Raw genomic sequence first — 24,419 nt, 5'->3', positions numbered from 1 at the left:
AGTGCTCTCCTTCGAGCCGGAGTTGAACCAGCGACCTATGGATTCCTTGCATTTTACATCGTGTCACTACAGTCCACCGCTCTACCAACTGAGCTATCGAAGGTTGTTTTCTTTCTGTCGAACATCGCAATATACTCCATTAACATGCACCAAAAGATCATGTTTTAAATCATCGAAATCACTGAGTTGAAGGAATCAGCACATGGCCCTAAATTCCACCAAATTTAACGACAAATTTACATTGTAGTAGCAGTGCTGGTGACATCCGTTGGAAGGTTCCATGGTGTAATGGTTATCACATCAGACTTTGACTCTGATAATCTGAGTTCGATTTTCAGTGGGACCTTTTTTAATCCCATTTCTATCAATCGTGTTTATTTTTATGCACGACATTTGGATTGTAATAATAATAAAAAAAATTTCGAATCAATAATGAAAGATAATAGGGCTCATTGGTCTAGTAGTATGATACTTGCTTCGGGTGTAAGTGATCCCGGGTTCAATTCCCGGATGGGCCCCAATTGTTTTACTTTTGGCACCGATCCCTGCCATTAGACACATCATGTGTTCTAAGGTACAGTCACGAGTCCCAAATGTTTTTTCCTAAGGAAATACCACAGCTTAATTTGGTATAGGGAATAGAGATCGTACGATAGGGATTCATTGATTCCACTCCTTAGACCAATTTTTTGGGCGGGAACCTCGGATGTTCTCTTTGATGTGTACTTTGGCTTACAACCAGGAGCAATTGCAAATGGATTGCTAATTCTTTGTTTGTAATTTTTCGCGCGCGCATTTCGAAATAGCCAAAATAACCGTTTGCGAGTGATCGTAGCAGGACTCGAACCTGCAATCTTCGGATCCGAAGTCCGATGCCTTATCCATTAGGCCACACGACCATTAACGTTGCCCGTAAGTGCACAAAAATCGATTCCTTGCTATGCTACAACAGTTTGAGCAAAATTGACGTTGGCAGCGATGGGATTCGAACCCATGCCCCCGAAGAGACTGGTGCCTTAAACCAGCGCCTTGGACCGCTCGGCCACGCTACCACGTTTGCAATGTTAACATTCATCTAAATAATACAATAAGAGGTTTACCATCTCAGCTGAAATTTTGTAGGGGCTCATCCGGGATTTGAACCCGGGGCCTCTTACACCCAAAGCAAGAATCATACCACTAGACCAATGAGCCACGCAACTTTTCTAACACCGTTTGTTGCCGGCTACAATTACTAACCATTAATTGTGTCCCATTTTTGAGCTATACATTTCATATTTACACGGTGATGTTGTCAACTTACCGTTGTAGATATGCGTACCCCAATAGTACATGTTGGATTTTCCATTACTACACTCTATTTTGAATATACATGAATATCAGCTTTATCTATTTTCTGTTGCCCACTCAATGCGTAATCACAAGTGCTCTCCTTCGAGCCGGAGTTGAACCAGCGACCTATGGATTCCTTGCATTTTACATCGTGTCACTACAGTCCACCGCTCTACCAACTGAGCTATCGAAGGTTGTTTTCTTTCCGTCGAACATCGCAATATACTCCATTAACATGCACCAAAAGATCATGTTTTAAATCATCGAAATCACTGAGTTGAAGGAATCAGCACATGGCCCTAAATTCCACCAAATTTAACGACAAATTTACATTATAGTAGCAGTGCTGGTGACATCCGTTGGAAGGTTCCATGGTGTAATGGTTATCACATCAGACTTTGACTCTGATAATCTGAGTTCGATTTTCAGTGGGACCTTTTTTAATCCCATTTCTATCAATCGTGTTTATTTTTATGCACGACATTTGGATTGTAATAATAATAAAAAAAATTTCGAATCAATAATGAAAGATAATAGGGCTCATTGGTCTAGTAGTATGATACTTGCTTCGGGTGTAAGTGATCCCGGGTTCAATTCCCGGATGGGCCCCAATTGTTTTACTTTTGGCACCGATCCCTGCCATTAGACACATCATGTGTTCTAAGGTACAGTCACGAGTCCCAAATGTTTTTTCCTAAGGAAATACCACAGCTTAATTTGGTATAGGGAATAGAGATCGTACGATAGGGATTCATTGATTCCACTCCTTAGACCAATTTTTTGGGCGGGAACCTCGGATGTTCTCTTTGATGTGTACTTTGGCTTACAACCAGGAGCAATTGCAAATGGATTGCTAATTCTTTGTTTGTAACTTTTCGCGCGCGCATTTCGAAATAGCCAAAATAACCGTTTGCGAGTGATCGTAGCAGGACTCGAACCTGCAATCTTCGGATCCGAAGTCCGACGCCTTATCCATTAGGCCACACGACCATTAACGTTGCCCGTAAGTGCACAATGATCGATTCCTTGCTATGCTACAACAGTTTGAGCAAAATTGACGTTGGCAGCGATGGGATTCGAACCCATGCCCCCGAAGAGACTGGTGCCTTAAACCAGCGCCTTGGACCGCTTGGCCACGCTACCACGTTTGCAATGTTAACATTCATCTAAATAATACAATAAGCGGTTTACCATCTCAGCTGAAATATTGTAGGGGCTCATCCGGGATTTGAACCCGGGGCCTCTTACACCCGAAGCAAGAATCATACCACTAGACCAATGAGACCACTAGACTAACACCGTTTGTTGCCGGCTACAATTACTAACCATTAATTGTGTCCCATTTTTGAGCTATACATTTCATATTTACACGGTGATGTTGTCAACTTTCCGTTGTAGATATGCGTACCCCAATAGTACAGTATCGTCCAAAAAAATCCGAACGCACCCCTTTTTCAAAAGCCCAGTTTAATGTAGATTCTTCGTTTTTAACTTTCAAGACTTCATATTATGTGTAGAATTAATTGTTTTACAAAGTTCATTTATTATAATTAAGAAAAAAATGCAGAAATATTTTTTTTAAATAAAGAAAGAGACCATGGTGTTCGGATTTTTTTGGACGATACTGTACATGTTGGGTTTTCCATTACTACACTCTATTTTGAATATACATGACTATCAGCTTTATCTATTTTCTGATGCCCATTCAATGCGTAATCGCAAGTGCTCTCCTTCGAGCCGGAGTTGAACCAGCGACCTATGGATTCCTTGCATTTTACATCGTGTCACTACAGTCCACCGCTCTACCAACTGAGCTATCGAAGGTTGTTTTCTTCCCGTCGAACATCGCAATATACTTTATTAACATGCACCAAAAGATCATGTTTTAAATCATCGAAATCACTGAGTTGAAGGAATCAGCACATGGCACTAAATTCCACCAAATTTAACGACAAATTTACATTGTAGTAGCAGTGCTGGTGACATCCGTTAGAATGTTCCATGGTGTTATGGTTATCACATCAGACTTTGACTCTGATAATCTGAGTTCGATTCTCAGTGGGACCTTTTTTAATCCAATTTCTATCAATCGTGTTTATTTTTATGCACGACATTTGGATTGTAATAATAATAAAATAATTTTCGAATCAATAATGAAAGATAATAGGGCTCATTGGTCTAGTAGTATGATACTTGCTTCGGGTGTAAGTGATCCCGGGTTCAATTCCCGGATGGGCCCCAATTGTTTTACTTTTGGCACCGATCCCTGCCATTAGACACATCATGTGTTCTAAGGTACAGTCACGAGTCCCAAATTTTTTTTTCCTAAGGAAATACCACAGCTTAATTTGGTATAGGGAATAGAGATCGTACGATAGGGATTCATTGATTCCACTCCTTAGACCAATTTTTTGGGCGGGAACCTCGGATGTTCTCTTTGATGTGTACTTTGGCTTACAACCAGGAGCAATTGCAAATGGATTGCTAATTCTTTGTTTGTAACTTTTCGCGCGCGCATTTCGAAATAGCCAAAATAACCGTTTGCGAGTGATCGTAGCAGGACTCGAACCTGCAATCTTCGGATCCGAAGTCCGACGCCTTATCCATTAGGCCACACGACCATTAACGTTACCCGTAAGTGCACAATCATCGATTCCTTGCTATGCTACAACAGTTTGAGCAAAATTGACGTTTGCAGCGATGGGATTCGAACCCATGCCCCCGAAGAGACTGGTGCCTTAAACCAGCGCCTTGGACCGCTCGGCCACGCTACCACGTTTGCAATGTTAACATTCATCTAATTAATACAATAAGAGGTTTACCATCTCAGCTGAAATATTGTAGGGGCTCATCCGGGATTTGAACCCGGGGCCTCTTACACCCAAAGCAAGAATCATACCACTACACCAATGAGCCACACAACTTTTCTAACACCGTTTGTTGCCGGCTACAATTACTAACCATTAATTGTGTCCCATTTTTGAGCTATACATTTCATATTTACACGGTGATGTTGTCAATTTTCCGTTGTAGATATGCGTACTCCAATAGTACATGTTGGATTTTCCATTACTACACTCTATTTTGAATATACATGACTATCAGCTTTATCTATTTTCTGTTGCCCTCTCAATGCGTAATCACAAGTGCTCTCCTTCGAGCCGGAGTTGAACCAGCGACCTATGGATTCCTTGCATTTTACATCGTGTCACTACAGTCCACCGCTCTACCAACTGAGCTATCGAAGGTTGTTTTCTTTCTGTCGAACATCGCAATATACTCCATTAACATGCACCAAAAGATCATGTTTTAAATCATCGAAATCACTGAGTTGAAGGAATCAGCACATGGCCCTAAATTCCACCAAATTTAACGACAAATTTACATTGTAGTAGCAGTGCTGGTGACATCCGTTGGAAGGTTCCATGGTGTAATGGTTATCACATCAGACTTTGACTCTGATAATTTGAGTTCGATTCTCAGTGGGACCTTTTTTAATCCAATTTCTATCAATCGTGTTTATTTTTATGCACGACATTTGGATTGTAATAATAATAAAATAATTTTCGAATCAATAATGAAAGATAATAGGGCTCATTGGTCTAGTAGTATGATACTTGCTTCGGGTGTAAGTGATCCCGGGTTCAATTCCCGGATGGGCTCCAATTGTTTTACTTTTGGCACCGATCCCTGCCATTAGACACATTATGTGTTCTAAGGTACAGTCACGAGTCCCAAATGTTTTTTCCTAAGGAAATACCACAGCTTAATTTGGTATAGGGAATAGAGATCGTACGATAGGGATTCATTGATTCCACTCCTTAGACCAATTTTTTGGGCGGGAACCTCGGATGTTCTCTTTGATGTGTACTTTGGCTTACAACCAGGAGCAATTGCAAATGGATTGCTAATTCTTTGTTTGTAACTTTTCGCGCGCGCATTTCGAAATAGCCAAAATAACCGTTTGCGAGTGATCGTAGCAGGACTCGAACCTGCAATCTTCGGATCCGAAGTCCGACGCCTTATCCATTAGGCCACACGACCATTAACGTTGCCCGTAAGTGCACAATCATCGATTCCTTGCTATGCTACAACAGTTTGAGCAAAATTGACGTTTGCAGCGATGGGATTCGAACCCATGCCCCCGAAGAGACTGGTGCCTTAAACCAGCGCCTTGGACCGCTCGGCCACGCTACCACGTTTGCAAGGTTAACATTCATCTAATTAATACAATAAGAGGTTTACCATCTCAGCTGAAATATTGTAGGGGCTCATCCGGGATTTGAACCCGGATAGGGTTCAAATCAGGGTAAGAGGCCCCCTCTTACACCCAAACCAAGAATCATACCACTAGACCAATGAGCCACACAACTTTTCTAACACCGTTTGTTGCCGGCTGCAATTACTAGCCATTAATTGTGTCCCATTTTTGAGCTATACATTTCATATTTACACGGTGATGTTGTCAACTTTCCGTTGTAGATATGCGTACCCCAATAGTACATATTGGATTTTCCATTACTACACTCTATTTTGAATATACATGACCATCAGCTTTATCTATTTTTTGTTGCCCACTCAATGCGTAATCACAAGTGCTCTCCTTCGAGCCGGAGTTGAACCAGCGACCTATGGATTCCTTGCATTTTACATCGTGTCACTACAGTCCACCGCTCTACCAACTGAGCTATCGAAGGTTGTTTTTTTTCCGTTGAACATCGCAATATACTCCATTAACATGAACCAAAAGATCATGTTTTAAATCATCGAAATCACTGAGTTGAAGGAATCAGCACATGGCACTAAATTCCACCAAATTTAACGACAAATTTACATTGTAGTAGCAGTGCTGGTGACATCCGTTGGAAGGTTCCATGGTGTAATGGTTATCACATCAGACTTTGACTCTGATAATTTGAGTTCGATTCTCAGTGGGACCTTTTTTAATCCAATTTCTATCAATCGTGTTTATTTTTATGCACGACATTTGGATTGTAATAATAATAAAATAATTTTCGAATCAATAATGAAAGATAATAGGGCTCATTGGTCTAGTAGTATGATACTTGCTTCGGGTGTAAGTGATCCCGGGTTCAATTCCCGGATGGGCTCCAATTGTTTTACTTTTGGCACCGATCCCTGCCATTAGACACATTATGTGTTCTAAGGTACAGTCACGAGTCCCAAATGTTTTTTCCTAAGGAAATACCACAGCTTAATTTGGTATAGGGAATAGAGATCGTACGATAGGGATTCATTGATTCCACTCCTTAGACCAATTTTTTGGGCGGGAACCTCGGATGTTCTCTTTGATGTGTACTTTGGCTTACAACCAGGAGCAATTGCAAATGGATTGCTAATTCTTTGTTTGTAACTTTTCGCGCGCGCATTTCGAAATAGCCAAAATAACCGTTTGCGAGTGATCGTAGCAGGACTCGAACCTGCAATCTTCGGATCCGAAGTCCGACGCCTTATCCATTAGGCCACACGACCATTAACGTTGCCCGTAAGTGCACAATCATCGATTCCTTGCTATGCTACAACAGTTTGAGCAAAATTGACGTTGGCAGCGATGGGATTCGAACCCATGCCCCCGAAGAGACTGGTGCCTTAAACCAGCGCCTTGGACCGCTCGGCAACGCTACCACGTTTGCAATGTTAACATTCATCTAAATAATACAAATAACAGGTTTACCATCTCAGCTGAAATATTGTAGGGGCTCATCCGGGATTTGAACCCGAGGCCTCTTACACCCAAAGCAAGAATCATACCACTAGACCATGTCCACACAACTTTTCTAACACCGTTTGTTGCCGGTTACAATTACTAACCATTAATTGTGTCCCATTTTTGAGCTATACATTTCATATTTACACGGTGATGTTGTCAACTTTCCGTTGTAGATATGCGTACCCCAATAGTACATGTTGGATTTTCCACTACTACACTCTATTTTGAATATACATGACTATCAGCTTTATCTATTTTCTGTTGCCCACTCAATGCGTAATCACAAGTGCTCTCCTTCGAGCCGGAGTTGAACCAGCGACCTATGGATTCCTTGCATTTTACATCGTGTCACTACAGTCCACCGCTCTACCAACTGAGCTATCGAAGGTTGTTTTCTTTCCGTCGAACATCGCAATATACTCCATTAACAGCACCAAAAGATCATGTTTTAAATCATCGAAATCACTGAGTTGAAGTAATCAGCACATGGCACTAAATTCCACCAAATTTAACGACAAATTTACATTGTAGTAGCAGTGCTGGTGACATCCGTTGGAAGGTTCCATGGTGTAATGGTTATCACATCAGACTTTGACTCTGATAATCTGAGTTCGATTCTCAGTGGGACCTTTTTTAATCCAATTTCTATCAATCGTGTTTATTTTTATGCACGACATTTGGATTGTAATAATAATAAAATAATTTTCGAATCAATAATGAAAGATAATAGGGCTCATTGGTCTAGTAGTATGATACTTGCTTCGGGTGTAAGTGATCCCGGGTTCAATTCCCAAATGGGCCCCAATTGTTTTACTTTTTGGATTGAGACATTTGGATTGTAATAATAATAAAATAATTTTCGAATCAATAATGAAAGATAATAGGGCTCATTGGTCTAGTAGTATGATACTTGCTTCGGGTGTAAGTGATCCCGGGTTCAATTCCCGGATGGGCCCCAATTGTTTTACTTTTGGCACCGATCCCTGCCATTAGACACATCATGTGTTCTAAGGTACAGTCACGAGTCCCAAATGTTTTTTCCTAAGGAAATACCACAGCTTAATTTGGTATAGGGAATAGAGATCGTACGATAGGGATTCATTGATTCCACTCCTTAGACCAATTTTTTGGGCGGGAACCTCGGATGTTCTCTTTGATGTGTACTTTGGCTTACAACCAGGAGCAATTGCAAATGGATTGCTAATTCTTTGTTTGTAACTTTTCGCGCGCGCATTTCGAAATAGCCAAAATAACCGTTTGCGAGTGATCGTAGCAGGACTCGAACCTGCAATCTTCGGATCCGAAGTCCGACGCCTTATCCATTAGGCCACACGACCATTAACGATACCCGTAAGTGCACAATTATCGATTCCTTGCTATGCTACAACAGTTTGAGCAAAATTGACGTTTGCAGCGATGGGATTCGAACCCATGCCCCCGAAGAGACTGGTGCCTTAAACCAGCGCCTTGGACCGCTCGGCCACGCTACCACGTTTGCAATGTTAACATTCATCTAAATAATACAATAAGAGGTTTACCATCTCAGCTTAAATATTTTAGGGGCTCATCCGGGATTTGAACCCGGGGTCTCTTACACCCAAAGCAAGAATCATAACACTAGACCAATGAGCCACGCAACATTTCTAACACCGTTTGTTGCCGGCTACAATTACTAACCATTAATTGTGTCCCATTTTTGTGCTATACATTTCATATTTACACGGTGATGTTGTCAACTTTCCGTTGTAGATATGCGTACCCCAATAGTACATGTTGGATTTTCCATTACTACATTCTATTTTGAATATACATGAATATCAGCTTTATCTATTTTCTGTTGCCCACTCAATGCGTAATCACAAGTGCTCTCCTTCGAGCCGGAGTTGAACCAGCGACCTATGGATTCCTTGCATTTTACATCGTGTCACTACAGTCCACCGCTCTACCAACTGAGCTATCGAAGGTTGTTTTTTTTTCCGTTGAACATCGCTATATACTCCATTAACATGCACCAAAAGATCATGTTTTAAATCATCGAAATCACTGAGTTGAAGGAATCAGCACATGGCACTAAATTCCACCAAATTTTACGACAAATTTACATTGTAGTAGCAGTGCTGGTGACATCCGTTGGAAGGTTCCATGGTGTAATGGTTATCACATCAGACTTTGACTCTGATAATTTGAGTTCGATTCTCAGTGGGACCTTTTTTAATCCAATTTCTATCAATCGTGTTTATTTTTATGCACGACATTTGGATTGTAATAATAATAAAATAATTTTCGAATCAATAATGAAAGATAATAGGGCTCATTGGTCTAGTAGTATGATACTTGCTTCGGGTGTAAGTGATCCCGGGTTCAATTCCCGGATGGGCTCCAATTGTTTTACTTTTGGCACCGATCCCTGCCATTAGACACATTATGTGTTCTAAGGTACAGTCACGAGTCCCAAATGTTTTTTCCTAAGGAAATACCACAGCTTAATTTGGTATAGGGAATAGAGATCGTACGATAGGGATTCATTGATTCCACTCCTTAGACCAATTTTTTGGGCGGGAACCTCGGATGTTCTCTTTGATGTGTACTTTGGCTTACAACCAGGAGCAATTGCAAATGGATTGCTAATTCTTTGTTTGTAACTTTTCGCGCGCGCATTTCGAAATAGCCAAAATAACCGTTTGCGAGTGATCGTAGCAGGACTCGAACCTGCAATCTTCGGATCCGAAGTCCGACGCCTTATCCATTAGGCCACACGACCATTAACGTTGCCCGTAAGTGCACAATCATCGATTCCTTGCTATGCTACAACAGTTTGAGCAAAATTGACGTTGGCAGCGATGGGATTCGAACCCATGCCCCCGAAGAGACTGGTGCCTTAAACTAGCGCCTTGGACCGCTCGGCCACGCTACTTCGTTTCCAATGTTAACATTCATCTAAATAATACAATAAGAGGTTTACCATCTCAGCTGAAATATTGTAGGGGCTCATCCGGGATTTGAACCCGGGGCCTCTTACACCCAAAGCAAGAATTATACCACTAGACCAATGAGCCACGCAACTTTTCTAACACCGTTTGTTGCCGGCAGCAATTACTAACCATTAATTGTGTCCAATTTTTGAGCTAAACATTTCATATTTACACGGTGATGTTGTCAACTTTCCGTTGTAGATATGCGTACCCCAATAGTACATGTTGGATTTTCCATTACTACACTCTATTTTGAATATACATGACTATCAGCTATATCTATTTTCTTTTGCCCACTCAATGCGTAATCACAAGTGCTCTCCTTTGAGCCGGAGTTGAACCAGCGACCTATGGATTCCTTGCATTTTACATCGTGTCACTACAGTCCACCGCTCTACCAACTGAGCTATCGAAGGTTGTTTTATTTCCGTCGAACATCGCAATATACTCCATTAACATGCACCAAAAGATCATGTTTTAAATCATCGAAATCACTGAGTTGAAGGAATCAGCACATGGCACTAAATTCCACCAAATTTAACGACAAATTTACATTGTAGTAGCAGTGCTGGTGACATACGATGGAAGGTTCCATGGTGTAATGGTTATCACATCAGACTTTGACTCTGATAATCTGAGTTCGATTCTCAGTGGGACCTTTTTTAATCCAATTTCTATCAATCGTGTTTATTTTTATGCACGACATTTGGATTGTAATAATAATAAAATAATTTTCGAATCAATAAAGATAATAGGGCTCATTGGTCTAGTAGTATGATACTTGCTTCGGGTGTAAGTGATCCCGGGTTCAATTCCCGGATGGGCCCCAATTGTTTTACTTTTGGCACCGATCCCTGCCATTAGACACATCATGTGTTCTAAGGTACAGTCACGAGTCCCAAATGTTTTTTCCTAAGGAAATACCACAGCTTAATTTGGTATAGGGAATAGAGATCGTACGATAGGGATTCATTGATTTCACTCCTTAGACCAATTTTTTGGGCGGGAACCTCGGATGTTCTCTTTGATGTGTACTTTGGCTTACAACCAGGAGCAATTGCAAATGGATTGCTAATTCTTTGTTTGTAACTTTTCGCGCGCGCATTTCGAAATAGCCAAAATAACCGTTTGCGAGTGATCGTAGCAGGACTCGAACCTGCAATCTTCGGATCCGAAGTCCGACGCCTTATCCATTAGGCCACACGACCATTAACATTGCCCGTAAGTGCACAATCATCGATTCCTTGCTATGCTACAACAGTTTGAGCAAAATTGACGTTGGCAGCGATGGGATTCGAACCCATGCCCCCGAAGAGATCGGTTCCTTTAACTAGCGCCTTGGACCTCTCGGCCACGCTACCACGTTTGCAATGTTAACATTCATCTAAATAATACAATAACAGGTTTACCATCTCAGCTGAAATATTGTAGGGGCTCATCCGGGATTTGAACCCGAGGCCTCTTACACCCAAAGCAAGAATCATACCACTAGACCAATGAGACACACAACTTTTTTAACACCGTTTGTTGCCGGTTACATTTACTAACCATTAATTGTGTCCCATTTTTGAGCTATACATTTCATATTTACACGGTGATGTTGTCAACTTTCCGTTGTAGATATGCGTACCCCAATAGTACATGTTGGATTTTCCACTACTATACTCTATTTTGAATATACATGACTATCAGCTTTATCTATTTTCTGTTGCCCACTCAATGCGTAATCACAAGTGCTCTCCTTCGAGCCGGAGTTGAACCAGCGACCTATGGATTCCTTGCATTTTACATCGTGTCACTACAGTCCACCGCTCTACCAACTGAGCTATCGAAGGTTGTTTTATTTCCGTCGAACATCGCAATATACTACATGCATCAAAAGATCATGTTTTAAATCATCGAAATCACTGAGTTGAAGTAATCAGCACATGGCACTAAATTCCACCAAATTTAACGACAAATTTACATTGTAGTAGCAGTGCTGGTGACATCTGTTGGAAGGTTCCATGGTGTAATGGTTATCACATCAGACTTTGACTCTGATAATCTGAGTTCGATTATCAGTGGGACCTTTTTTAATCCAATTTCTATCAATCGTGTTTATTTTTATGCACGACATTTGGATTGTAATAATAATAAAATAATTTTCGAATCAATAATGAAAGATAATAGGGCTCATTGGTCTAGTAGTATGATACTTGCTTCGGGTGTAAGTGATCCCGGGTTCAATTCCCGGATGGGCCCCAATTGTTTTACTTTTGGCACCGATCCCTGCCATTAGACACATCATGTGTTCTAAGGTACAGTCACGAGTCCCAAATGTTTTTTCCTAAGGAAATACCACAGCTTAATTTGGTATAGGGAATAGAGATCGTACGATAGGGATTCATTGATTCCACTCCTTAGACCAATTTTTTGGGCGGGAACCTCGGATGTTCTCTTTGATGTGTACTTTGGCTTACAACCAGGAGCAATTGCAAATGGATTGCTAATTCTTTGTTTGTAACTTTTCGCGCGCGCATTTCGAAATAGCCAAAATAAACGTTTGCGAGTGATCGTAGCAGGACTCGAACCTGCAATCTTCGGATCCGAAGTCCGACGCCTTATCCATTAGGCCACACGACCATTAACGTTGCCCGTAAGTGCACAATCATCGATTCCTTGCTATGCTACAACAGTTTGAGCAAAATTGACGTTGGCAGCGATGGGATTCGAACCCATGCCCCCGAAGAGACTGGTGCCTCAAACCAGCGCCTTGGACCGCTCGGCCACGCCACAACGTTTACAATGTTAACATTCATATAAATAATACAATAAGAGGTTTACCATCTCAGCTGAAATATTGTAGGGGCTCATCCGGGATTTGAACCCGGGGCCTCTTACACCCAAAGCAAGAATCATACCACTAGACCAATGAGCCACACAACTTTTCTAACACCGTTTGTTGCCGGCTACAATTACTAGCCATTAATTGTGTCCCATTTTTGAGCTATACATTTCATATTTACACGGTGATGTTGTCAACTTTCCGTTGTAGATATGCGTACCCCAATAGTACATATTGGATTTTCCATTACTACACTCTATTTGGAATATACATGACTATCAGCTTTATCTATTTTCTGTTGCCCTCTCAATGCGTAATCACAAGTGCTCTCCTTCGAGCCGGAGTTGAACTAGCGACCTATGGATTCCTTGCATTTTACATCGTGTCACTACAGTCCACCGCTCTACCAACTGAGCTATCGAAGGTTGTTTTCTTTCCGTCGAACATCGCAATATACTCCATTAACATGCACCAAAAGATCATGTTTTAAATCATCGAAATCACTGAGTTGAAAGAATCAGCACATGGCACTAAATTCCACCAAATTTAACGACAAATTTACATTGTAGTAGCAGTGCTGGTGACATCCTTTAGAAGGTTCCATGGTGTAATGGTTATCACATCAGACTTTGACTCTGATAATCTGAGTTCGATTCTCAGTGGGACCTTTTTTAATCCAATTTCTATCAATCGTGTTTATTTTTATGTACGACATTTGGATTGTAATAATAATAAAATAATTTTCGAATCAATTATGAAAGATAATAGGGCTCATTGGTCTAGTAGTATGATACTTGCTTCGGGTGTAAGTGATCCCGGGTTCAATTCCCGGATGGGCCCCAATTGTTTTACTTTTGGCACCGATCCCTGCCATTAGACACATCATGTGTTCTAAGGTACAGTCACGAGTCCCAAATGTTTTTTCCTAAGGAAATACCACAGCTTAATTTGGTATAGGGAATAGAGATCGTACGATAGGGATTCATTGATTCCACTCCTTAGACCAATTTTTTGGGCAGGAACCTCGGATGTTCTCTTTGATGTGTACTTTGGCTTACAACCAGGAGCAATTGCAAATGGATTGCTAATTCTTTGTTTGTAACTTTTCGCGCGCGCATTTCGAAATAGCCAAAATAACCGTTTGCGAGTGATCGTAGCAGGACTCGAACCTGCAATCTTCGGATCCGAAGTCCGACGCCTTATCCATTAGGCCACACGACCATTAACGTTGCCCGTAAGTGCACAATCATCGATTCCTTGCTATGCTACAACAGTTTGAGCAAAATTGACGTTGGCAGCGATGGGATTCGAACCCATGCCCCCGAAGAGACTGGTGCCTTAAACCAGCGCCTTGGACCGCTCGGCCACGCTACCACGTTTGCAATGTTAACATTCATCTAAATAATACAATAAGAGGTTTACCATCTCAGCTGAAATATTGTAGGGGCTCATCCGGGATTTGAACCCGGGGTCTCTTACACCCAAAGCAAGAATCATAACACTAGACCAATGAGCCACGCAACATTTTTAACACCGTTTGTTGCCGGCTACAATTACTAACCATTAATTGTGTCCCATTTTTGTGCTATACATTTCATATTTACACGGTGATGTTGTCAACTTTCCGTTGTAGATATGCGTACCCCAATAGTACATGTTGGATTTTCCATTACTACATTCTATTTTGAATATACATGAATATCAGCTTTATCTATTTTCTGTTCCCCACTCAATGCGTAATCACAAGTGCTCTCCTTCGAGCCGGAGTTGAACCAGCGACCTATGGATTCCTTGCATTTTACATCGTGTCACTACAGTCCACCGCTCTACCAACTGAGCTATCGAAGGTTGTTTTATTTCCGTCGAACATCGCAATATACTCCATTAACATGCATCAAAAGATCATGTTTTAAATCATCGAAATCACTGAGTTGAAGTAATCAGCACATGGCACTAAATTCCACCAAATTTAACGACAAATTTACATTGTAGTAGCAGTGCTGGTGACATCCGTTGGAAGGTTCCATGGTGTAATGGTTATCACATCAGACTTTGACTCTGATAATCTGAGTTCGATTATCAGTGGGACCTTTTTTAATCCAATTTCTATCAATCGTGTTTATTTTTATGCACGACATTTGATTTGTAATAATAATAAAATAATTTTCGAATCAATAATGAAAGATAATAGGGCTCATTGGTCTAGTAGTATGATACTTGCTTCGGGTGTAAGTGATCCCGGGTTCAATTCCCGGATGGGCCCCAATTGTTTTACTTTTGGCACCGATCCCTGCCATTAGACACATCATGTGTTCTAAGGTACAGTCACGAGTCCCAAATGTTTTTTCCTAAGGAAATACCACAGCTTAATTTGGTATAGGGAATAGAGATCGTACGATAGGGATTCATTGATTCCACTCCTTAGACCAATTTTTTGGGCGGGAACCTCGGATGTTCTCTTTGATGTGTACTTTGGCTTACAACCAGGAGCAATTGCAAATGGATTGCTAATTCTTTGTTTGTAACTTTTCGCGCGCGCATTTCGAAATAGCCAAAATAAACGTTTGCGAGTGATCGTAGCAGGACTCGAACCTGCAATCTTCGGATCCGAAGTCCGACGCCTTATCCATTAGGCCACACGACCATTAACGTTGCCCGTAAGTGCACAATCATCGATTCCTTGCTATGCTACAACAGTTTGAGCAAAATTGACGTTGGCAGCGATGGGATTCGAACCCATGCCCCCGAAGAGACTGGTGCCTCAAACCAGCGCGTTGGACCGCTCGGCCACGCCACAACGTTGACAATGTTAACATTCATATAAATAATACAATAAGAGGTTTACCATCTCAGCTGAAATATTGTAGGGGCTCATCCGGGATTTGAACCCGGGGCCTCTTACACCCAAAGCAAGAATCATACCACTAGACCAATGAGCCACACAACTTTACTAACACCGTTTGTTGCCGGCTACAATTACTAGCCATTAATTGTGTCCCATTTTTGAGCTATACATTTCATATTTACACGGTGATGTTGTCAACTTTCCGTTGTAGATATGCGTACCCCAATAGTACATATTGGATTTTCCATTACTACACTCTATTTGGAATATACATGACTATCAGCTTTATCTATTTTCTGTTGCCCTCTCAATGCGTAATCACAAGTGCTCTCCTTCGAGCCGGAGTTGAACCAGCGACCTATGGATTCCTTGCATTTTACATCGTGTCACTACAGTCCACCGCTCTACCAACTGAGCTATCGAAGGTTGTTTTTTTTTCCGTCGAACATCGCAATATACTCCATTAACATGCACCAAAAGATCATGTTTTAAATCATCGAAATCACTGAGTTGAAAGAATCAGCACATGGCACTAAATTCCACCAAATTTAACGACAAATTTACATTGTAGTAGCAGTGCTGGTGACATCCTTTAGAAGGTTCCATGGTGTAATGGTTATCACATCAGACTTTGACTCTGATAATCTGAGTTCGATTCTCAGTGGGACCTTTTTTAATCCAATTTCTATCAATCGTGTTTATTTTTATGCACGACATTTGGATTGTAATAATAATAAAATAATTTTCGAATCAATTATGAAAGATAATAGGGCTCATTGGTCTAGTAGTATGATACTTGCTTCGGGTGTAAGTGATCCCGGGTTCAATTCCCGGATGGGCCCCAATTGTTTTACTTTTGGCACCGATCCCTGCCATTAGACACATCATGTGTTCTAAGGTACAGTCACGAGTCCCAAATGTTTTTTCCTAAGGAAATACCACAGCTTAATTTGGTATAGGGAATAGAGATCGTACGATAGGGATTCATTGATTCCACTCCTTAGACCAATTTTTTGGGCAGGAACCTCGGATGTTCTCTTTGATGTGTACTTTGGCTTACAACCAGGAGCAATTGCAAATGGATTGCTAATTCTTTGTTTGTAACTTTTCGCGCGCGCATTTCGAAATAGCCAAAATAACCGTTTGCGAGTGATCGTAGCAGGACTCGAACCTGCAATCTTTGGATCCGAAGTCCGACGCCTTATCCATTAGGCCACACGACCATTAACGTTGCCCGTAAGTGCACAATCATCGATTCCTTGCTATGCTACAACAGTTTGAGCAAAATTGACGTTGGCAGCGATGGGATTCGAACCCATGCCCCCGAAGAGACTGGTGCCTTAAACCAGCGCCTTGGACCGCTCGGCCACGCCACAACGTTTACAATGTTAACATTCATATAAATAATACAATAAGAGGTTTACCATCTCAGCTGAAATATTGTAGGGGCTCATCCGGGATTTGAACCCGGGGCCTCTTACACCCAAAGCAAGAATCATACCACTAGACCAATGAGCCACACAACTTTACTAACACCGTTTGTTGCCGGCTACAATTACTAGCCATTAATTGTGTCCCATTTTTGAGCTATACATTTCATATTTACACGGTGATGTTGTCAACTTTCCGTTGTAGATATGCGTACCCCAATAGTACATATTGGATTTTCCATTACTACACTCTATTTGGAATATACATGACTATCAGCTTTATCTATTTTCTGTTGCCCTCTCAATGCGTAATCACAAGTGCTCTCCTTCGAGCCGGAGTTGAACCAGCGACCTATGGATTCCTTGCATTTTACATCGTGTCACTACAGTCCACCGCTCTACCAACTGAGCTATCGAAGGTTGTTTTCTTTCCGTTGAACATCGCAATATACTCCATTAACATGCACCAAAAGATCATGTTTTAAATCATCGAAATCACTGAGTTGAAAGAATCAGCACATGGCACTAAATTCCACCAAATTTAACGACAAATTTACATTGTAGTAGCAGTGCTGGTGACATCCTTTAGAAGGTTCCATGGTGTAATGGTTATCACATCAGACTTTGACTCTGATAATCTGAGTTCGATTCTCAGTGGGACCTTTTTTAATCCAATTTCTATCAATCGTGTTTATTTTTATGCACGACATTTGGATTGTAATAATAATAAAATAATTTTCGAATCAATTATGAAAGATAATAGGGCTCATTGGTCTAGTAGTATGATACTTGCTTCGGGTGTAAGTGATCCCGGGTTCAATTCCCGGATGGGCCCCAATTGTTTTACTTTTGGCACCGATCCCTGCCATTAGACACATCATGTGTTCTAAGGTACAGTCACGAGTCCCAAATGTTTTTTCCTAAGGAAATACCACAGCTTAATTTGGTATAGGGAATAGAGATCGTACGATAGGGATTCATTGATTCCACTCCTTAGACCAATTTTTTGGGCAGGAACCTCGGATGTTCTCTTTGATGTGTACTTTGGCTTACAACCAGGAGCAATTGCAAATGGATTGCTAATTCTTTGTTTGTAACTTTTCGCGCGCGCATTTCGAAATAGCCAAAATAACCGTTTGCGAGTGATCGTAGCAGGACTCGAACCTGCAATCTTTGGATCCGAAGTCCGACGCCTTATCCATTAGGCCACACGACCATTAACGTTGCCCGTAAGTGCACAATCATCGATTCCTTGCTATGCTACAACAGTTTGAGCAAAATTGACGTTGGCAGCGATGGGATTCGAACCCATGCCCCCGAAGAGACTGGTGCCTTAAACCAGCGCCTTGGACCGCTCGGCCACGCTACCACGTTTGTAATGTTAACATTCATCTAAATAATACAATAAGAGGTTTACCATCTCAGCTGAAATATTGTAGGGGCTCATCCGGGATTTGAACCCGGGGTCTCTTACACCCAAAGCAAGAATCATAACACTAGACCAATGAGCCACGCAACATTTTTAACACCGTTTGTTGCCGGCTACAATTACTAACCATTAATTGTGTCCCATTTTTGTGCTATACATTTCATATTTACACGGTGATGTTGTCAACTTTCCGTTGTAGATATGCGTACCCCAATAGTACATGTTGGATTTTCCATTACTACATTCTATTTTGAATATACATGAATATCAGCTTTATCTATTTTCTGTTGCCCACTCAATGCGTAATCACAAGTGCTCTCCTTCGAGCCGGAGTTGAACCAGCGACCTATGGATTCCTTGCATTTTACATCGTGTCACTACAGTCCACCGCTCTACCAACTGAGCTATCGAAGGTTGTTTTGTTTTCCGTTGAACATCGCAATATACTCCATTAACATGCACCAAAAGATCATGTTTTAAATCATCGAAATCACTGAGTTGAAGGAATCAGCACATGGCACTAAATTCCACCAAATTTTACGACAAATTTACATTGTAGTAGCAGTGCTGGTGACATCCGTTGGAAGGTTCCATGGTGTAATGGTTATCACATCAGACTTTGACTCTGATAATTTGAGTTCGATTCTCAGTGGGACCTTTTATAATCCAATTTCTATCAATCGTGTTTATTTTTATGCACGACATTTGGATTGTAATAATAATAAAATAATTTTCGAATCAATAATGAAAGATAATAGGGCTCATTGGTCTAGTAGTATGATACTTGCTTCGGGTGTAAGTGATCCCGGGTTCAATTCCCGGATGGGCTCCAATTGTTTTACTTTTGGCACCGATCCCTGCCATTAGACACATCATGTGTTCTAAGGTACAGTCACGAGTCCCAAATGTTTTTTCCTAAGGAAATACCACAGCTTAATTTGGTATAGGGAATAGAGATCGTACGATAGGGATTCATTGATTCCACTCCTTAGACCAATTTTTTGGGCGGGAACCTCGGATGTTCTCTTTGATGTGTACTTTGGCTTACAACCAGGAGCAATTGCAAATGGATTGCTAATTCTTTGTTTGTAACTTTTCGCGCGCGCATTTTGAAATAGCCAAAATAACCGTTTGCGAGTGATCGTAGCAGGACTCGAACCTGCAATCTTCGGATCCGAAGTCCGACGCCTTATCCATTAGGCCACACGACCATTAACGTTGCCCGTAAGTGCACAATCATCGATTCCTTGCTATGCTACAACAGTTTGAGCAAATTTGACGTTGGCAGCGATGGGATTCGAACCCATGCCCCCGAAGAGACTGGTGCCTTAAACCAGCGCCTTGGACCGCTCGGCCACGCTACTACGTTTGCAATGTTAACATTCATCTAAATAATACAATAAGAGGTTTACCATCTCAGCTGAAATATTGTAGGGGCTCATCCGGGATTTGAACCCGAGGCCTCTTACACCCAAACCAAGAATCATACCACTAGACCAATGAGCCACACAACTTTTCTAACACCGTTTGTTGCCGGCTGCAATTACTAGCCATTAATTTTGTCCCATTTTTGAGCTATACATTTCATATTTACACGGTGATGTTGTCAACTTTCCGTTGTAGATATGCGTACTCCAATAGTACATGTTGGATTTTCCATTACTACACTCTATTTTGAATATACATGACTATCAGCTTTATCTATTTTCTGTTGCCCTCTCAATGCGTAATCACAAGTGCTCTCCTTCGAGCCGGAGTTGAACCAGCGACCTATGGATTCCTTGCATTTTACATTGTACCAACTGAGCTATCGAAGGTTGTTTTCTTTCCGTCGAACATCGCAATATACTCCATTAACATGCACCAAAAGATCATGTTTTAAATCATCGAAATCACTGAGTTGAAGGAATCAGCACATGGCACTGAATTCCACCAAATTTAACGACAAATTTACATTGTAGTAGCAGTGCTGGTGACATCCGTTAGAAGGTTCCATGGTGTAATGGTTTTCACATCAGACTTTGACTCTGATAATCTGAGTTCGATTCTCAGTGGGACCTTTTTTAATCCAATTTCTATCAATCGTGTTTATTTTTATGCACGACATTTGGATTGTAATAATAATAAAATAATTTTCGAATCAATAATGAAAGATAATAGGGCTCATTGGTCAAGTAGTATGATACTTGTTTCGGGTGTAAGTGATCCCGGGTTCAATTCCCGGATGGGCCCCAATTGTTTTACTTTTGGCACCGATCCCTGCCATTAGACACATCATGTGTTCTAAGGTACAGTCACGAGTCCCAAATGTTTTTTCCTAAGGAAATACCACAGCTTAATTTGGTATAGGGAATAGAGATCGTACGATAGGGATTCATTGATTCCACTCCTTAGACCAATTTTTTGGGCGGGAACCTCGGATGTTCTCTTTGATGTGTACTTTGGCTTACAACCAGGAGCAATTGCAAATGGATTGCTAATTCTTTGTTTGTAACTTTTCGCGCGCGCATTTCAAAATAGCCAAAATAACCGTTTGCGAGTGATCGTAGCAGGACTCGAACCTTCAATCTTCTGATCCGAAGTCCGACGCCTTATCCATTAGGCCAAACGACCATCAACGTTGCCCGTAAGTGCACAATCATCAATTCCTTGCTATGCTACAACAGTTTGAGCAAAATTGACGTTGGCAGCGATGGGATTCGAACCCATGCCCCCGAAGAGGTGCCTTAAACCAGCGCCTTGGACCGCTCGGCCACGCTACCACGTTTGCAATGTTAACATTCATCTAAATAATACAATAAGAGGTTTACCATCTCAGCTGAAATTTTGTAGGGGCTCATCCGGGATTTGAACCCGGGGCCTCTTACACCCAAAGCAAGAATTATACCACTAGACCAATGAGCCACGCAACTTTTCTAACACCGTTTGTTGCCGGCTACAATTACTAACCATTAATTGTGTCCCATTTTTGAGCTAAACATTTCATATTTACACGGTGATGTTGTCAACTTTCCGTTGTAGATATGCGTACCCCAATAGTACATGTTGGATTTTCCATTACTACACTCTATTTTGAATATACATGACTATCAGCTATATCTATTTTCTTTTGCCCACTCAATGCGTAATCACAAGTGCTCTCCTTTGAGCCGGAGTTGAACCAGCGACCTATGGATTCCTTGCATTTTACATCGTGTCACTACAGTCCACCGCTCTACCAACTGAGCTATCGAAGGTTGTTTTATTTCCGTCGAACATAGCAATATACTCCATTAACATGCACCAAAAGATCATGTTTTAAATCATCGAAATCACTGAGTTGGAGGAATCAGCACATGGCCCTAAATTCCACCAAATTTAACGACAAATTTACATTGTACTAGCAGTGCTGGTGACAAACGATGGAAGGTTCCATGGTGTAATGGTTATCACATCAGACTTTGACTCTGATAATCTGAGTTCGATTTTCAGTGGGACCTTTTTTAATCCCATTTCTATCAATCGTGTTTATTTTTATGCACGACATTTGGATTGTAATAATAATAAAAAAATTTTCGAATCAATAATGAAAGATAATAGGGCTCATTGGTCTAGTAGTATGATACTTGCTTCGGGTGTAAGTGATCCCGGGTTCAATTCCCGGATGGGCCCCAATTGTTTTACTTTTGGCACCGATCCCTGCCATTAGACACATCATGTGTTCTAAGGTATAGTCACGAGTCCCAAATGTTTTTTCCTAAGGAAATACCACAGCTTAATTTGGTATAGGGAATAGAGATCGTACGATAGGGATTCATTGATTCCACTCCTTAGACCAATTTTTTGGGCGGGAACCTCGGATGTTCTCTTTGATGTGTACTTTGGCTTACAACCAGGAGCAATTGCAAATGGATTGCTAATTCTTTGTTTGTAACTTTTCGCGCGCGCATTTCGAAATAGCCAAAATAACCGTTTGCGAGTGATCGTAGCAGGACTCGAACCTGGAATCTTCGGATCCGAAGTCCGACGCCTTATCCATTAGGCCACACGACCATTAACGTTGCCCGTAAGTGCACAATGATCGATTCCTCTATATGCTACAACAGTTTGAGCAAAATTGACTTTGGCAGCGATGGGATTCGAACCCATGCCCCCGAAGAGACTGGTGCCTTAAACCAGCGCCTTGGACCGCTTGGCCACGCTACCACGTTTGCAATGTTAACATTCATCTAAATAATACAATAAGAGGTTTACCATCTCAGCTGAAATATTGTAGGGGCTCATCCGGGATTTGAACCCGGGGCCCCTTACACCCGAAGCAAGAATCATACCACTAGACCAATGAGACCACTAGACTAACACCGTTTGTTGCCGGCTACAATTACTAACCATTAATTGTGTCCCATTTTTGAGCTATACATTTCATATTTACACGGTGATGTTGTCAACTTTCCGTTGTAGATATGCGTACCCCAATAGTACATGTTGGGTTTTCCATTACTACACTCTATTTTGAATATACATTACTATCAGCTTTATCTATTTTCTGTTGCCCACTCAATGCGTAATCGCAAGTGCTCTCCTTCGAGCCGGAGTTGAACCAGCGACCTATGGATTCCTTGCATTTTACATCGTGTCACTACAGTCCACCGCTCTACCAACTGAGCTATCGAAGGTTGTTTTCTTTCCGTCGAACATCGCAATATACTCCATTAACATGCACCAAAAGATCATGTTTTAAATCATCGAAATCACTGAGTTGAAGGAATCAGCACATGGCCCTAAATTCCACCAAATTTAACGACAAATTTACATTGTAGTAGCAGTGCTGGTGACATCCGTTGGAAGGTTCCATGGTGTAATGGTTATCACATCAGACTTTGACTCTGATAATATGAGTTCGATTCTCAGTGGGACCTTTTTTAATCCCATTTCTAGCAATCGTGTTTATTTTTATGCACGACATTTGGATTGTAATAATAATAAAATAATTTTCGAATCAATAATAAAATATAATAGGGCTCATTGGTCTAGTAGTATGATACTTGCTTCGGGTGTAAGTGATCCCGGGTTCAATTCCCGGATGGGCCCCAATTGTTTTACTTTTGGCACCGATCCCTGCCATTAGACACATCATGTGTTCTAAGGTACAGTCACGAGTCCCAAATGTTTTTTCCTAAGGAAATACCACAGCTTAATTTGGTATAGGGAATAGAGATCGTACGATAGGGATTCATTGATTCCACTCCTTAGACCAATTTTTTGGGCGGGAACCTCGGATGTTCTCTTTGATGTGTACTTTGGCTTACAACCAGGAGCAATTGCAAATGGATTGCCAATTCTTTGTTTGTAACTTTTCGCGCGCGCATTTCGAAATAGCCAAAATAACCGTTTGCGAGTGATCGTAGCAGGACTCGAACCTGCAATCTTCGTATCCGAAGTCCGACGCCTTATCCATTAGGCCACACGACCATTAACGTTGCCCGTAAGTGCACAATCATCGATTCCTTGCAATGCTACAACAGTTTGAGCAAAATTGACGTTGGCAGCGATGGGATTCGAACCCATGCCCCCGAAGAGACTGGTGCCTTAAACCAGCGCCTTGGACCGCTCGGCCACGCTACCACGTTTGCAATGTTAACATTCATCTAAATAATACAATAAGAGGTTTACCATCTCAGCTGAAATATTGTAGGGGCTCATCCGGGATTTGAACCCGGGGCCTCTTACACCCGAAGCAAGAATCATACCACTAGACCAATGAGACCACTAGACTAACACTGTTTGTTGCCGGCTACAATTACTAACCATTAATTGTGTCCCATTTTTGAGCTATACATTTCATATTTACACGGTGATGTTGTCAACTTTCCG

General features: G+C 41.4%; 88 non-coding genes across 88 annotated transcripts; 28 read left to right on the top strand and 60 right to left on the bottom strand.

The window, feature by feature from the left end:
- Nucleotides 1–7: 7 nt before the first annotated feature.
- Nucleotides 8–103, bottom strand: Trnay-gua. Its single transcript has 2 exons — nucleotides 67–103; nucleotides 8–43 (listed from the first exon to the last, which is right to left on the bottom strand). It is a non-coding gene; the product is annotated as a tRNA-Tyr (tRNA).
- A 171-nt stretch (nucleotides 104–274) lies between these two features.
- On the top strand, nucleotides 275–346 carry Trnaq-uug. The gene has a single exon. It is a non-coding gene; the product is annotated as a tRNA-Gln (tRNA).
- A 100-nt stretch (nucleotides 347–446) lies between these two features.
- Nucleotides 447–518, top strand: Trnap-cgg. The gene has a single exon. It is a non-coding gene; the product is annotated as a tRNA-Pro (tRNA).
- Nucleotides 519–826: 308 nt separating this feature from the next.
- Trnar-ucg lies at nucleotides 827–899 on the bottom strand. Its single transcript has one exon. It is a non-coding gene; the product is annotated as a tRNA-Arg (tRNA).
- A 71-nt stretch (nucleotides 900–970) lies between these two features.
- Nucleotides 971–1,052, bottom strand: Trnal-aag. The gene has a single exon. It is a non-coding gene; the product is annotated as a tRNA-Leu (tRNA).
- Nucleotides 1,053–1,122: 70 nt separating this feature from the next.
- Nucleotides 1,123–1,194, bottom strand: Trnap-ugg. The gene has a single exon. It is a non-coding gene; the product is annotated as a tRNA-Pro (tRNA).
- A 236-nt stretch (nucleotides 1,195–1,430) lies between these two features.
- Trnay-gua lies at nucleotides 1,431–1,526 on the bottom strand. Its single transcript has 2 exons — nucleotides 1,490–1,526; nucleotides 1,431–1,466 (listed from the first exon to the last, which is right to left on the bottom strand). It is a non-coding gene; the product is annotated as a tRNA-Tyr (tRNA).
- A 171-nt stretch (nucleotides 1,527–1,697) lies between these two features.
- Trnaq-uug lies at nucleotides 1,698–1,769 on the top strand. The gene has a single exon. It is a non-coding gene; the product is annotated as a tRNA-Gln (tRNA).
- Nucleotides 1,770–1,869: 100 nt separating this feature from the next.
- On the top strand, nucleotides 1,870–1,941 carry Trnap-cgg. Its single transcript has one exon. It is a non-coding gene; the product is annotated as a tRNA-Pro (tRNA).
- A 308-nt stretch (nucleotides 1,942–2,249) lies between these two features.
- Nucleotides 2,250–2,322, bottom strand: Trnar-ucg. Its single transcript has one exon. It is a non-coding gene; the product is annotated as a tRNA-Arg (tRNA).
- A 71-nt stretch (nucleotides 2,323–2,393) lies between these two features.
- On the bottom strand, nucleotides 2,394–2,475 carry Trnal-aag. The gene has a single exon. It is a non-coding gene; the product is annotated as a tRNA-Leu (tRNA).
- Nucleotides 2,476–2,540: 65 nt separating this feature from the next.
- Trnap-cgg lies at nucleotides 2,541–2,617 on the bottom strand. Its single transcript has one exon. It is a non-coding gene; the product is annotated as a tRNA-Pro (tRNA).
- Nucleotides 2,618–3,060: 443 nt separating this feature from the next.
- Trnay-gua lies at nucleotides 3,061–3,156 on the bottom strand. The gene is made up of 2 exons: nucleotides 3,120–3,156; nucleotides 3,061–3,096 (listed from the first exon to the last, which is right to left on the bottom strand). It is a non-coding gene; the product is annotated as a tRNA-Tyr (tRNA).
- A 343-nt stretch (nucleotides 3,157–3,499) lies between these two features.
- Nucleotides 3,500–3,571, top strand: Trnap-cgg. Its single transcript has one exon. It is a non-coding gene; the product is annotated as a tRNA-Pro (tRNA).
- Nucleotides 3,572–3,880: 309 nt separating this feature from the next.
- Trnar-ucg lies at nucleotides 3,881–3,953 on the bottom strand. Its single transcript has one exon. It is a non-coding gene; the product is annotated as a tRNA-Arg (tRNA).
- A 71-nt stretch (nucleotides 3,954–4,024) lies between these two features.
- On the bottom strand, nucleotides 4,025–4,106 carry Trnal-aag. Its single transcript has one exon. It is a non-coding gene; the product is annotated as a tRNA-Leu (tRNA).
- Nucleotides 4,107–4,176: 70 nt separating this feature from the next.
- Nucleotides 4,177–4,248, bottom strand: Trnap-ugg. The gene has a single exon. It is a non-coding gene; the product is annotated as a tRNA-Pro (tRNA).
- A 236-nt stretch (nucleotides 4,249–4,484) lies between these two features.
- On the bottom strand, nucleotides 4,485–4,580 carry Trnay-gua. The gene is made up of 2 exons: nucleotides 4,544–4,580; nucleotides 4,485–4,520 (listed from the first exon to the last, which is right to left on the bottom strand). It is a non-coding gene; the product is annotated as a tRNA-Tyr (tRNA).
- A 171-nt stretch (nucleotides 4,581–4,751) lies between these two features.
- Nucleotides 4,752–4,823, top strand: Trnaq-uug. The gene has a single exon. It is a non-coding gene; the product is annotated as a tRNA-Gln (tRNA).
- Nucleotides 4,824–5,303: 480 nt separating this feature from the next.
- On the bottom strand, nucleotides 5,304–5,376 carry Trnar-ucg. The gene has a single exon. It is a non-coding gene; the product is annotated as a tRNA-Arg (tRNA).
- A 71-nt stretch (nucleotides 5,377–5,447) lies between these two features.
- Nucleotides 5,448–5,529, bottom strand: Trnal-aag. Its single transcript has one exon. It is a non-coding gene; the product is annotated as a tRNA-Leu (tRNA).
- A 404-nt stretch (nucleotides 5,530–5,933) lies between these two features.
- On the bottom strand, nucleotides 5,934–6,029 carry Trnay-gua. The gene is made up of 2 exons: nucleotides 5,993–6,029; nucleotides 5,934–5,969 (listed from the first exon to the last, which is right to left on the bottom strand). It is a non-coding gene; the product is annotated as a tRNA-Tyr (tRNA).
- A 171-nt stretch (nucleotides 6,030–6,200) lies between these two features.
- Trnaq-uug lies at nucleotides 6,201–6,272 on the top strand. The gene has a single exon. It is a non-coding gene; the product is annotated as a tRNA-Gln (tRNA).
- Nucleotides 6,273–6,752: 480 nt separating this feature from the next.
- Nucleotides 6,753–6,825, bottom strand: Trnar-ucg. Its single transcript has one exon. It is a non-coding gene; the product is annotated as a tRNA-Arg (tRNA).
- A 71-nt stretch (nucleotides 6,826–6,896) lies between these two features.
- Trnal-aag lies at nucleotides 6,897–6,978 on the bottom strand. The gene has a single exon. It is a non-coding gene; the product is annotated as a tRNA-Leu (tRNA).
- Nucleotides 6,979–7,355: 377 nt separating this feature from the next.
- Nucleotides 7,356–7,451, bottom strand: Trnay-gua. Its single transcript has 2 exons — nucleotides 7,415–7,451; nucleotides 7,356–7,391 (listed from the first exon to the last, which is right to left on the bottom strand). It is a non-coding gene; the product is annotated as a tRNA-Tyr (tRNA).
- Nucleotides 7,452–7,621: 170 nt separating this feature from the next.
- On the top strand, nucleotides 7,622–7,693 carry Trnaq-uug. Its single transcript has one exon. It is a non-coding gene; the product is annotated as a tRNA-Gln (tRNA).
- A 254-nt stretch (nucleotides 7,694–7,947) lies between these two features.
- On the top strand, nucleotides 7,948–8,019 carry Trnap-cgg. Its single transcript has one exon. It is a non-coding gene; the product is annotated as a tRNA-Pro (tRNA).
- Nucleotides 8,020–8,327: 308 nt separating this feature from the next.
- Nucleotides 8,328–8,400, bottom strand: Trnar-ucg. The gene has a single exon. It is a non-coding gene; the product is annotated as a tRNA-Arg (tRNA).
- A 71-nt stretch (nucleotides 8,401–8,471) lies between these two features.
- Nucleotides 8,472–8,553, bottom strand: Trnal-aag. Its single transcript has one exon. It is a non-coding gene; the product is annotated as a tRNA-Leu (tRNA).
- A 70-nt stretch (nucleotides 8,554–8,623) lies between these two features.
- Nucleotides 8,624–8,695, bottom strand: Trnap-ugg. Its single transcript has one exon. It is a non-coding gene; the product is annotated as a tRNA-Pro (tRNA).
- Nucleotides 8,696–8,931: 236 nt separating this feature from the next.
- On the bottom strand, nucleotides 8,932–9,027 carry Trnay-gua. Its single transcript has 2 exons — nucleotides 8,991–9,027; nucleotides 8,932–8,967 (listed from the first exon to the last, which is right to left on the bottom strand). It is a non-coding gene; the product is annotated as a tRNA-Tyr (tRNA).
- Nucleotides 9,028–9,199: 172 nt separating this feature from the next.
- Nucleotides 9,200–9,271, top strand: Trnaq-uug. Its single transcript has one exon. It is a non-coding gene; the product is annotated as a tRNA-Gln (tRNA).
- Nucleotides 9,272–9,751: 480 nt separating this feature from the next.
- Nucleotides 9,752–9,824, bottom strand: Trnar-ucg. The gene has a single exon. It is a non-coding gene; the product is annotated as a tRNA-Arg (tRNA).
- Nucleotides 9,825–10,047: 223 nt separating this feature from the next.
- On the bottom strand, nucleotides 10,048–10,119 carry Trnap-ugg. The gene has a single exon. It is a non-coding gene; the product is annotated as a tRNA-Pro (tRNA).
- A 236-nt stretch (nucleotides 10,120–10,355) lies between these two features.
- On the bottom strand, nucleotides 10,356–10,451 carry Trnay-gua. Its single transcript has 2 exons — nucleotides 10,415–10,451; nucleotides 10,356–10,391 (listed from the first exon to the last, which is right to left on the bottom strand). It is a non-coding gene; the product is annotated as a tRNA-Tyr (tRNA).
- A 171-nt stretch (nucleotides 10,452–10,622) lies between these two features.
- Trnaq-uug lies at nucleotides 10,623–10,694 on the top strand. Its single transcript has one exon. It is a non-coding gene; the product is annotated as a tRNA-Gln (tRNA).
- A 96-nt stretch (nucleotides 10,695–10,790) lies between these two features.
- Nucleotides 10,791–10,862, top strand: Trnap-cgg. Its single transcript has one exon. It is a non-coding gene; the product is annotated as a tRNA-Pro (tRNA).
- Nucleotides 10,863–11,170: 308 nt separating this feature from the next.
- Nucleotides 11,171–11,243, bottom strand: Trnar-ucg. Its single transcript has one exon. It is a non-coding gene; the product is annotated as a tRNA-Arg (tRNA).
- A 218-nt stretch (nucleotides 11,244–11,461) lies between these two features.
- On the bottom strand, nucleotides 11,462–11,538 carry Trnap-ugg. The gene has a single exon. It is a non-coding gene; the product is annotated as a tRNA-Pro (tRNA).
- Nucleotides 11,539–11,774: 236 nt separating this feature from the next.
- Trnay-gua lies at nucleotides 11,775–11,870 on the bottom strand. Its single transcript has 2 exons — nucleotides 11,834–11,870; nucleotides 11,775–11,810 (listed from the first exon to the last, which is right to left on the bottom strand). It is a non-coding gene; the product is annotated as a tRNA-Tyr (tRNA).
- A 165-nt stretch (nucleotides 11,871–12,035) lies between these two features.
- Trnaq-uug lies at nucleotides 12,036–12,107 on the top strand. Its single transcript has one exon. It is a non-coding gene; the product is annotated as a tRNA-Gln (tRNA).
- Nucleotides 12,108–12,207: 100 nt separating this feature from the next.
- Nucleotides 12,208–12,279, top strand: Trnap-cgg. Its single transcript has one exon. It is a non-coding gene; the product is annotated as a tRNA-Pro (tRNA).
- A 308-nt stretch (nucleotides 12,280–12,587) lies between these two features.
- Trnar-ucg lies at nucleotides 12,588–12,660 on the bottom strand. Its single transcript has one exon. It is a non-coding gene; the product is annotated as a tRNA-Arg (tRNA).
- A 71-nt stretch (nucleotides 12,661–12,731) lies between these two features.
- Nucleotides 12,732–12,813, bottom strand: Trnal-gag. Its single transcript has one exon. It is a non-coding gene; the product is annotated as a tRNA-Leu (tRNA).
- A 70-nt stretch (nucleotides 12,814–12,883) lies between these two features.
- On the bottom strand, nucleotides 12,884–12,955 carry Trnap-ugg. The gene has a single exon. It is a non-coding gene; the product is annotated as a tRNA-Pro (tRNA).
- A 236-nt stretch (nucleotides 12,956–13,191) lies between these two features.
- Nucleotides 13,192–13,287, bottom strand: Trnay-gua. The gene is made up of 2 exons: nucleotides 13,251–13,287; nucleotides 13,192–13,227 (listed from the first exon to the last, which is right to left on the bottom strand). It is a non-coding gene; the product is annotated as a tRNA-Tyr (tRNA).
- A 171-nt stretch (nucleotides 13,288–13,458) lies between these two features.
- On the top strand, nucleotides 13,459–13,530 carry Trnaq-uug. Its single transcript has one exon. It is a non-coding gene; the product is annotated as a tRNA-Gln (tRNA).
- A 100-nt stretch (nucleotides 13,531–13,630) lies between these two features.
- Nucleotides 13,631–13,702, top strand: Trnap-cgg. The gene has a single exon. It is a non-coding gene; the product is annotated as a tRNA-Pro (tRNA).
- A 308-nt stretch (nucleotides 13,703–14,010) lies between these two features.
- On the bottom strand, nucleotides 14,011–14,083 carry Trnar-ucg. The gene has a single exon. It is a non-coding gene; the product is annotated as a tRNA-Arg (tRNA).
- Nucleotides 14,084–14,154: 71 nt separating this feature from the next.
- Trnal-aag lies at nucleotides 14,155–14,236 on the bottom strand. The gene has a single exon. It is a non-coding gene; the product is annotated as a tRNA-Leu (tRNA).
- A 70-nt stretch (nucleotides 14,237–14,306) lies between these two features.
- Trnap-ugg lies at nucleotides 14,307–14,378 on the bottom strand. The gene has a single exon. It is a non-coding gene; the product is annotated as a tRNA-Pro (tRNA).
- A 236-nt stretch (nucleotides 14,379–14,614) lies between these two features.
- Trnay-gua lies at nucleotides 14,615–14,710 on the bottom strand. The gene is made up of 2 exons: nucleotides 14,674–14,710; nucleotides 14,615–14,650 (listed from the first exon to the last, which is right to left on the bottom strand). It is a non-coding gene; the product is annotated as a tRNA-Tyr (tRNA).
- Nucleotides 14,711–14,881: 171 nt separating this feature from the next.
- Trnaq-uug lies at nucleotides 14,882–14,953 on the top strand. Its single transcript has one exon. It is a non-coding gene; the product is annotated as a tRNA-Gln (tRNA).
- Nucleotides 14,954–15,053: 100 nt separating this feature from the next.
- On the top strand, nucleotides 15,054–15,125 carry Trnap-cgg. Its single transcript has one exon. It is a non-coding gene; the product is annotated as a tRNA-Pro (tRNA).
- Nucleotides 15,126–15,433: 308 nt separating this feature from the next.
- Nucleotides 15,434–15,506, bottom strand: Trnar-ucg. Its single transcript has one exon. It is a non-coding gene; the product is annotated as a tRNA-Arg (tRNA).
- Nucleotides 15,507–15,729: 223 nt separating this feature from the next.
- On the bottom strand, nucleotides 15,730–15,801 carry Trnap-ugg. Its single transcript has one exon. It is a non-coding gene; the product is annotated as a tRNA-Pro (tRNA).
- Nucleotides 15,802–16,037: 236 nt separating this feature from the next.
- Nucleotides 16,038–16,133, bottom strand: Trnay-gua. The gene is made up of 2 exons: nucleotides 16,097–16,133; nucleotides 16,038–16,073 (listed from the first exon to the last, which is right to left on the bottom strand). It is a non-coding gene; the product is annotated as a tRNA-Tyr (tRNA).
- Nucleotides 16,134–16,305: 172 nt separating this feature from the next.
- Nucleotides 16,306–16,377, top strand: Trnaq-uug. The gene has a single exon. It is a non-coding gene; the product is annotated as a tRNA-Gln (tRNA).
- Nucleotides 16,378–16,477: 100 nt separating this feature from the next.
- Trnap-cgg lies at nucleotides 16,478–16,549 on the top strand. The gene has a single exon. It is a non-coding gene; the product is annotated as a tRNA-Pro (tRNA).
- Nucleotides 16,550–16,857: 308 nt separating this feature from the next.
- Nucleotides 16,858–16,930, bottom strand: Trnar-ucg. The gene has a single exon. It is a non-coding gene; the product is annotated as a tRNA-Arg (tRNA).
- Nucleotides 16,931–17,001: 71 nt separating this feature from the next.
- On the bottom strand, nucleotides 17,002–17,083 carry Trnal-aag. The gene has a single exon. It is a non-coding gene; the product is annotated as a tRNA-Leu (tRNA).
- A 70-nt stretch (nucleotides 17,084–17,153) lies between these two features.
- Trnap-ugg lies at nucleotides 17,154–17,225 on the bottom strand. Its single transcript has one exon. It is a non-coding gene; the product is annotated as a tRNA-Pro (tRNA).
- A 236-nt stretch (nucleotides 17,226–17,461) lies between these two features.
- Nucleotides 17,462–17,557, bottom strand: Trnay-gua. The gene is made up of 2 exons: nucleotides 17,521–17,557; nucleotides 17,462–17,497 (listed from the first exon to the last, which is right to left on the bottom strand). It is a non-coding gene; the product is annotated as a tRNA-Tyr (tRNA).
- A 171-nt stretch (nucleotides 17,558–17,728) lies between these two features.
- Trnaq-uug lies at nucleotides 17,729–17,800 on the top strand. The gene has a single exon. It is a non-coding gene; the product is annotated as a tRNA-Gln (tRNA).
- A 100-nt stretch (nucleotides 17,801–17,900) lies between these two features.
- Nucleotides 17,901–17,972, top strand: Trnap-cgg. The gene has a single exon. It is a non-coding gene; the product is annotated as a tRNA-Pro (tRNA).
- Nucleotides 17,973–18,280: 308 nt separating this feature from the next.
- On the bottom strand, nucleotides 18,281–18,353 carry Trnar-ucg. The gene has a single exon. It is a non-coding gene; the product is annotated as a tRNA-Arg (tRNA).
- Nucleotides 18,354–18,424: 71 nt separating this feature from the next.
- On the bottom strand, nucleotides 18,425–18,506 carry Trnal-aag. Its single transcript has one exon. It is a non-coding gene; the product is annotated as a tRNA-Leu (tRNA).
- Nucleotides 18,507–18,576: 70 nt separating this feature from the next.
- Nucleotides 18,577–18,648, bottom strand: Trnap-ugg. Its single transcript has one exon. It is a non-coding gene; the product is annotated as a tRNA-Pro (tRNA).
- A 236-nt stretch (nucleotides 18,649–18,884) lies between these two features.
- Nucleotides 18,885–18,980, bottom strand: Trnay-gua. The gene is made up of 2 exons: nucleotides 18,944–18,980; nucleotides 18,885–18,920 (listed from the first exon to the last, which is right to left on the bottom strand). It is a non-coding gene; the product is annotated as a tRNA-Tyr (tRNA).
- A 172-nt stretch (nucleotides 18,981–19,152) lies between these two features.
- Nucleotides 19,153–19,224, top strand: Trnaq-uug. The gene has a single exon. It is a non-coding gene; the product is annotated as a tRNA-Gln (tRNA).
- A 480-nt stretch (nucleotides 19,225–19,704) lies between these two features.
- On the bottom strand, nucleotides 19,705–19,777 carry Trnar-ucg. The gene has a single exon. It is a non-coding gene; the product is annotated as a tRNA-Arg (tRNA).
- A 71-nt stretch (nucleotides 19,778–19,848) lies between these two features.
- Nucleotides 19,849–19,930, bottom strand: Trnal-aag. Its single transcript has one exon. It is a non-coding gene; the product is annotated as a tRNA-Leu (tRNA).
- A 624-nt stretch (nucleotides 19,931–20,554) lies between these two features.
- Nucleotides 20,555–20,626, top strand: Trnaq-uug. Its single transcript has one exon. It is a non-coding gene; the product is annotated as a tRNA-Gln (tRNA).
- Nucleotides 20,627–21,250: 624 nt separating this feature from the next.
- Trnal-aag lies at nucleotides 21,251–21,328 on the bottom strand. The gene is given in 2 exon segments: nucleotides 21,251–21,285; nucleotides 21,291–21,328. It is a non-coding gene; the product is annotated as a tRNA-Leu (tRNA).
- Nucleotides 21,329–21,398: 70 nt separating this feature from the next.
- On the bottom strand, nucleotides 21,399–21,470 carry Trnap-ugg. The gene has a single exon. It is a non-coding gene; the product is annotated as a tRNA-Pro (tRNA).
- A 236-nt stretch (nucleotides 21,471–21,706) lies between these two features.
- Trnay-gua lies at nucleotides 21,707–21,802 on the bottom strand. The gene is made up of 2 exons: nucleotides 21,766–21,802; nucleotides 21,707–21,742 (listed from the first exon to the last, which is right to left on the bottom strand). It is a non-coding gene; the product is annotated as a tRNA-Tyr (tRNA).
- A 171-nt stretch (nucleotides 21,803–21,973) lies between these two features.
- On the top strand, nucleotides 21,974–22,045 carry Trnaq-uug. Its single transcript has one exon. It is a non-coding gene; the product is annotated as a tRNA-Gln (tRNA).
- A 100-nt stretch (nucleotides 22,046–22,145) lies between these two features.
- On the top strand, nucleotides 22,146–22,217 carry Trnap-cgg. The gene has a single exon. It is a non-coding gene; the product is annotated as a tRNA-Pro (tRNA).
- Nucleotides 22,218–22,525: 308 nt separating this feature from the next.
- Nucleotides 22,526–22,598, bottom strand: Trnar-ucg. The gene has a single exon. It is a non-coding gene; the product is annotated as a tRNA-Arg (tRNA).
- Nucleotides 22,599–22,669: 71 nt separating this feature from the next.
- On the bottom strand, nucleotides 22,670–22,751 carry Trnal-aag. Its single transcript has one exon. It is a non-coding gene; the product is annotated as a tRNA-Leu (tRNA).
- Nucleotides 22,752–22,816: 65 nt separating this feature from the next.
- Trnap-cgg lies at nucleotides 22,817–22,893 on the bottom strand. Its single transcript has one exon. It is a non-coding gene; the product is annotated as a tRNA-Pro (tRNA).
- Nucleotides 22,894–23,125: 232 nt separating this feature from the next.
- On the bottom strand, nucleotides 23,126–23,221 carry Trnay-gua. The gene is made up of 2 exons: nucleotides 23,185–23,221; nucleotides 23,126–23,161 (listed from the first exon to the last, which is right to left on the bottom strand). It is a non-coding gene; the product is annotated as a tRNA-Tyr (tRNA).
- A 171-nt stretch (nucleotides 23,222–23,392) lies between these two features.
- Nucleotides 23,393–23,464, top strand: Trnaq-uug. The gene has a single exon. It is a non-coding gene; the product is annotated as a tRNA-Gln (tRNA).
- A 100-nt stretch (nucleotides 23,465–23,564) lies between these two features.
- Trnap-cgg lies at nucleotides 23,565–23,636 on the top strand. The gene has a single exon. It is a non-coding gene; the product is annotated as a tRNA-Pro (tRNA).
- A 308-nt stretch (nucleotides 23,637–23,944) lies between these two features.
- On the bottom strand, nucleotides 23,945–24,017 carry Trnar-ucg. The gene has a single exon. It is a non-coding gene; the product is annotated as a tRNA-Arg (tRNA).
- A 71-nt stretch (nucleotides 24,018–24,088) lies between these two features.
- On the bottom strand, nucleotides 24,089–24,170 carry Trnal-aag. Its single transcript has one exon. It is a non-coding gene; the product is annotated as a tRNA-Leu (tRNA).
- A 65-nt stretch (nucleotides 24,171–24,235) lies between these two features.
- Nucleotides 24,236–24,312, bottom strand: Trnap-cgg. Its single transcript has one exon. It is a non-coding gene; the product is annotated as a tRNA-Pro (tRNA).
- Between the last annotated feature and the right edge of the window lie 107 nt (nucleotides 24,313–24,419).

Source organism: Daphnia pulex, chromosome 10 (genome assembly GCF_021134715.1).
Source record: "Daphnia pulex isolate KAP4 chromosome 10, ASM2113471v1".
In the NCBI taxonomy this organism is placed as follows: domain Eukaryota; kingdom Metazoa; phylum Arthropoda; class Branchiopoda; order Diplostraca; family Daphniidae; genus Daphnia; species Daphnia pulex.
Note: the sequence above shows the minus strand (reverse complement) of the source record. Positions and strands in the feature narration are given on the sequence as shown.